Source organism: Haliotis rufescens, unplaced genomic scaffold (genome assembly GCF_023055435.1).
Source record: "Haliotis rufescens isolate VD_foot unplaced genomic scaffold, xgHalRufe1.0.p SCAF_19, whole genome shotgun sequence".
NCBI lineage: Eukaryota > Metazoa > Mollusca > Gastropoda > Lepetellida > Haliotidae > Haliotis > Haliotis rufescens.
The window spans coordinates 22,382,324-22,388,742 of record NW_025963879.1 but is presented as its reverse complement, the minus strand read 5'-3'; positions in this window follow the sequence as shown (position 1 = coordinate 22,388,742).

The window sequence follows — 6,419 nt, the reverse complement described above, 5'->3', positions numbered from 1 at the left end:
ACAATACTCACTCACTCACTCTTACTGGGTCGTTTATACATATGGGCCCTGTCAATAGACACGTAGCAAGTCCTGCACATATATCTACTTTAGTACATATACTACATATACATATACATGTACTATACATTTACTATGGAATACATAGAGGATATTTCATCACATGAAATATCCTATTTATTATAATTATACTTTTGTGTAGTTTTTCTCCCGGAAATTTCATTTCAAATGTAAAACCTTGAAACGTAAATTCTCCCCACCTTACACACAGGGACGGTTTACCACTCCTTGTATTTGCAAATAAAAAAGTAGTTTCGTGTTTGCAAAATCTTAAAAAATGTAAACAAAAGTATAAAAAAATATTTTGGGTCAAGAAAATTCTTTGTCATATATTTCGATATGATTATATACAAAATCAACTTAAAAAAATAAATTCTTGAAAACTAGAAAACTGCTGTTGGAAGCGAAAGAATACACACTGGTCAAGAAACATACAACGAAACATTTTCGAGAGGATAACAAACGGCAAGAAGTGATATTAACTCCTCAAATGACCATCTGTCATTATTTTGCCTTGTCAATCTAGACTTGCCAAATGATTCTAGACTTGAGTTGGACTCCTTTTTCTATTTTATTCTCTGGGGTCTTGGTAGAAAGACTAACTGGTCACATGCAGTGTACTAGCCTAAAATCTAGTCTCTGAAATAAACATATCTTACAGAGAAAAAAAACAATTGTTAAATTATCTCAATAAAAATATAATGAAATGGAGTCCAGAGACTCTCTTCATTGATGCTGCAGTAATCTAGACTTGCCAAACATTATAGACTTGCATTGGATATATTTGTATCAGGGTCTGTAAGACAGACTAGCAACCTAGTGTACCAACTGTGGCCAGCTGGTGTGGTCATCTGGTTAGAGTACACTCCTACTCTAATGGGACGTCACAGGCACTGGCGGTGAGCAGGGCAGAGTCATGCTGTTGGAGAGATAAGGCTGGTATCATCTTACGTCATTTGGCCCCTTTCTTTGCTAAATGCACTGAAGTGCGCCACTCTCTCGTTTGTTTCCTGACACGAGATATGGGGTATAACTAGTACACGCACGTACTGTGTTTCAAAGTAGAGTTAACGCTCAGTATTATCGTGTAATAAATTTGACGTCATAGTCCAAAAATTATCCAGGTGTCCGTAGCATTTATAATACATTAAGAATTATGTGTGTGCGCGTTATGCAAGCAAACAAACAAGTATGGAATATGGGGCAGAATAGGTTCCCTGCGCCCATATGCAATACTTGTGGTCAGCAACTTAAAAAAGAATTATTTGGTTAGAGTGTGGGACCTGTCTGAAAATGTGTAGCCTGATGGTGTGATTCTTTGTTCATGATATCAGCCACTGATTTGTTTGGCCCAGGGGAGTTGAGGTGAAATTGGGTTTAATGTCATACTTATTCAACAGTGTGTGTGTGTGTGTGTGTGTGTGTGTGTGTGTGCGTGCGTGCGTGCGTGCGCGTGTTGTTTTGTGTGGTGTGTATGTGTGTCTATGTGCTTGTGTGCTATCTTTTTCTTAAAATTGAATATGGGCGTTACGTTGGACATTCATACAATTTTCACTGCATCTTTTGGGGAGTTTTACGCTTTAATGGAATCTGTGATATTTTATTTTCTGGCGTTGACGTTGGATATATCTGCAAAGAGTTCTGAAGTTTTTTGGGTTTTTTAACGCCGCACATATCAATATTACAGCTATATGGCGGCGGTCTGTAAATAATCGAGTCTGGACCAGACAATCCAGTGATTGATATCATGAGCATCGATCCACACAATTGGGATAGGAGGACATGCATCACCCAAGTCAGCGAGCTTGACCACCCTTAGTTGGGGTGGGTTGCTAAAGACCTTACCAAACCAGGATCTTCACCAGTATGGATGGCGTTAGTTTGTATGGATTTTGCATTTATCTCGAAAATACATCTAACAAAGTCTTGTTGGTTATATATTTAAATATGGAGGTTTTATGTTAACAATGCCTGTTTTTTTTCACTCTGGACAAACAGAGGTCATCTGTGGTCCGATTGGGGTTTGTTTGGGGTCATTGCTGAGGTCTTGTCTATTTCCATGTGCAATACATAAATGTGCTCGGAATAGGGCGACAGGCATGAGTCATAATTTTTTTATACTAAAAGCATCATGCCTGTTCTATTTGGATCAAACGAGTGTATCATAAAACGGATATTCATATACACATGTTGGAAGTAAAAAAATAGATATAAATACGGACATTAAAACTGTCACAACAAAACAACAACTTGTTCCCCAGTGGTGAATGAACTGATAAAAAACACTTGATGACACACATATTGACGTTTTATATCCAGAAGAAACACTGAGTAAGGGATGGAGGGAGCGTAGGAAGCAGGGAGAAGTATTTCAGTTACCGTATTTCCTCGATTAAAAGACTGGTCGTATATTTCTTAAGACCCCTTCGTTTAATAGAGGCCCGGCGTTTATACTTTCATTTTCCGACTAATGATTCGCTCAGATCCATCTTCGGTACCGTAGTTTAAAGATATCTAAAACGTGTCTGTTCCGAGGGGGCAATATGTAGTACGTATACGGTAGATCGATCGTTACGAAAAGAAAATAATTGGGCGAATCCGGGCATAAAATGTTCCTGGAGTTTAACCGACCCGACGTTTATTGTTATTAGATGCCCCGTACCCCGACGTTTGATCGAGGAAATACGGTATATACCAGCGTTTCTGCGTCATGCGATCAAATGATTTTAACTACAAGTTATATGTGTGTATTTGTTTAACGCAGCACCCAGCAATATTCTAGCTATATGACGATGGCCCTACAAGTTATACAAATATATATCGCAATGTTGAAAAATATAATATACTAATATATGTTTTTTAGAATTAGTTATATTGGACTTAACAGAGACCACCTTCAATTCGAGAAACAAAGATTATTCTTATCAATTATAAAAATCAGACAAGCAGTAGGTCGTGAATACCCTGTGATAACAAACTCGTTGCAAACTGGCAACTGATATTGCCACAGCTTCATGTCCTTGTAATGATTTGAGCCTGTTCTAGGTACAGTGTATAATTGTTTTGGTGATATTGCCAGTCACGACCAGACCAGTCATCTATTAGCTGAACAACGCAACCCTCAGCTCACGTTACAACGTCGCATCGTCAACAACTAAACACGTCTGCGCAGTAACCACTTATATTCGATACGCAAGACGCTAAACGAGGCCAGTTCTTTCAATTCGCACAACACGGTGAGAGCTGATTATGTGTAAACTGAGAATTATGAATTCCCAGGTCAAGGGTTAACTCGTGGTGTAGAGTGTTGGGAATGTAGGTCGAAGTGCAATCTATTACCTTGGTCATGGTTGCCGATGTTAGTTTCTATCTATAGGTATGTCATCATTTGAAACACCACGTAATGCCATAATGATGTTCACGTGGGTAAGACAAGGCTGTCTGTTACCTCTACATGTTTTCAGGATAGTAACGATAAGCTATTATGTCATTGCAATGTGGTGTGGTGGAAAGGTGTTTCGGGTAGGTATTGCAGTGTGGAGTTGCTGGTAGGTGTTGCAGTGAGGTGCTGCTGGTAGGTGTTGTAGTGTGATGTGGCTGGTAGGTGTTGCAGTGAGGTGTGGCGGGTAGGTGTTGTAGTGTGGTGTTGCTGGTAGGTGTTGCAGTGAGGTGTTGCGGGTAGGTGTTGCAGTGTGGTGTTGCTGGTAGGTGTTGCAGTGTGGTGTTGCGGGTAGGTGTTGCAGTGAGATGTGGCGGGTAGGTGTTGCAGTGTGGAGTTGCTGGTAGGTATTGCAGTGTGGAGTTGCTGGTAGGTGTTGCAGTGTGGTGTGGCTGGTAGGTGTTGCAGTGAGGTGTTGCGGGTAGGTGTTGTAGTGTGATGTGGCTGGTAGGTGTTGCAGTGTGGTGTTGCTGGTAGGTATTGCAGTGTGGAGTTGCTGGTAGGTGTTGCAGTGGGGTGCTGCTGGTAGGTGTTGTAGTGTGATGTGGCTGGTAGGTGTTGCAGTGTGGTGTTGCTGGTAGGTGTTGTAGTGTGATGTGGCTGGTAGGTGTTGCAGTGGGGTGCTGCTGGTAGGTGTTGTAGTGTGATGTGGCTGGTAGGTGTTGTAGTGTGATGTGGCTGGTAGGTGTTGCAGTGGGGTGCTGCTGGTAGGTGTTGTAGTGTGATGTGGCTGGTAGGTGTTGCAGTGTGGTGTTGCTGGTAGGTGTTGTAGTGTGATGTGGCTGGTAGGTGTTGCAGTGGGGTGCTGCTGGTAGGTGTTGTAGTGTGATGTGGCTGGTAGGTGTTGCAGTGTGGTGTTGCTGGTAGGTGTTGCAGTGTGGTGTTGCTGGTAGGTGTTGTAGTGTGATGTGGCTGGTAGGTGTTGCAGTGGGGTGCTGCTGGTAGGTGTTGTAGTGTGATGTGGCTGGTAGGTGTTGCAGTGTGGTGTTGCTGGTAGGTGTTGCAGTGTGGTGTTGCTGGTAGGTGTTGTAGTGTGATGTGGCTGGTAGGTGTTGCAGTGGGGTGCTGCTGGTAGGTGTTGTGGTGTGATGTGGCTGGTAGGTGTTGCAGTGTGGTGTTGCTGGTAGGTGTTGCAGTGAGGTGTGGCGGGTAGGTGTTGCAGTGAGGTGCTGCTGGTAGGTGTTGCAGAGTGGTGTTGCGGGTAGGTGTTGCAGTGTGGTGTTGCGGGTAGGTGTTGCAGTGTGGAGTTGCGGGTAGGTATTGCAGAGTGGTGTTGCGGGTAGGTGTTGCAGTGAGGTGTGGCGGGTAGGTGTTGCAGTGAGGTGCTGCTGGTAGGTGTTGCAGAGTGGTGTTGCGGGTAGGTGTTGCAGTATGGTGTTGCGGGTAGGTGTTGCAGTGTGGTGTTGCGGGTAGGTGTTGCAGTGTGGTGTTGCGGGTAGGTGTTGCAGAGTGGTGTTGCGGGTAGGTGTTGCAGTATGGAGTTGCGGGTAGGTGTTGCAGTGTGGTGTTGCGGGTAGGTGTTGCAGTGTGGTGCTGCTGGTAGGTGTTGCAGAGTGGTGTTGCGGGTAGGTGTTGCATTATGGAGTTGCGGGTAGGTGTTGCAGTGTGGTGTTGCGGGTAGGTGTTGCAGTGTGGAGTTGCGGGTAGGTGTTGCAGTGTGGAGTTGCGGGTAGGTGTTGCAGTGTGGTGTTGCGGGTAGGTGTTGCAGTGTGGAGTTGCGGGTAGGTGTTGCAGTGTGGAGTTGCGGGTAGGTGTTGCAGTGTGGTGTTGCGGGTAGGTGTTGCAGTGTGGAGTTGCGGGTAGGTGTTGCAGTGTGGTGTTGCGGGTAGGTGTTGCAGTGTGGAGTTGCGGGTAGGTGTTGCAGTGAGGTGCTGCTGGTAGGTGTTGCAGTGAGGTGCTGCTGGTAGGTGTTGCAGTGAGGTGCTGCTGGTAGGTGTTGTAGTGTGATGTGGCTGGTAGGTGTTGCAGTGGGGTGCTGCTGGTAGGTGTTGCAGTGGGGTGTTGCTGGTAGGTGTTGTAGTGTGATGTGGCTGGTAGGTGTTGCAGTGTGGTGTTGCTGGTAGGTGTTGCAGTGAGGTGTGGCGGGTAGGTGTTGCAGTGAGGTGCTGCTGGTAGGTGTTGCAGAGTGGTGTTGCGGGTAGGTGTTGCAGTGTGGTGTTGCGGGTAGGTGTTGCAGTGTGGAGTTGCGGGTAGGTGTTGCAGTGTGGAGTTGCGGGTAGGTGTTGCAGTGTGGTGTTGCGGGTAGGTGTTGCAGTGTGGAGTTGCGGGTAGGTGTTGCAGTGTGGTGTTGCGGGTAGGTGTTGCAGTGTGGAGTTGCTGGTAGGTGTTGCAGTGAGGTGCTGCTGGTAGGTGTTGCAGTGAGGTGCTGCTGGTAGGTGTTGCAGTGAGGTGCTGCTGGTAGGTGTTGTAGTGTGATGTGGCTGGTAGGTGTTGCAGTGGGGTGCTGCTGGTAGGTGTTGCAGTGGGGTGTTGCTGGTAGGTGTTGTAGTGTGATGTGGCTGGTAGGTGTTGCAGTGTGGTGTTGCTGGTAGGTGTTGCAGTGAGGTGTGGCGGGTAGGTGTTGCAGTGAGGTGCTGCTGGTAGGTGTTGCAGAGTGGTGTTGCGGGTAGGTGTTGCAGTGTGGTGTTGCGGGTAGGTGTTGCAGTGTGGAGTTGCGGGTAGGTGTTGCAGTGTGGAGTTGCGGGTAGGTGTTGCAGTGTGGTGTTGCGGGTAGGTGTTGCAGTGTGGAGTTGCGGGTAGGTGTTGCAGTGTGGTGTTGCGGGTAGGTGTTGCAGTGTGGAGTTGCTGGTAGGTGTTGCAGTGAGGTGCTGCTGGTAGGTGTTGCAGTGAGGTGCTGCTGGTAGGTGTTGCAGTGAGGTGCTGCTGGTAGGTGTTGTAGTGTGATGTGGCTGGTAGGTGTTGCAGTGGGGTGCTGCTGGTA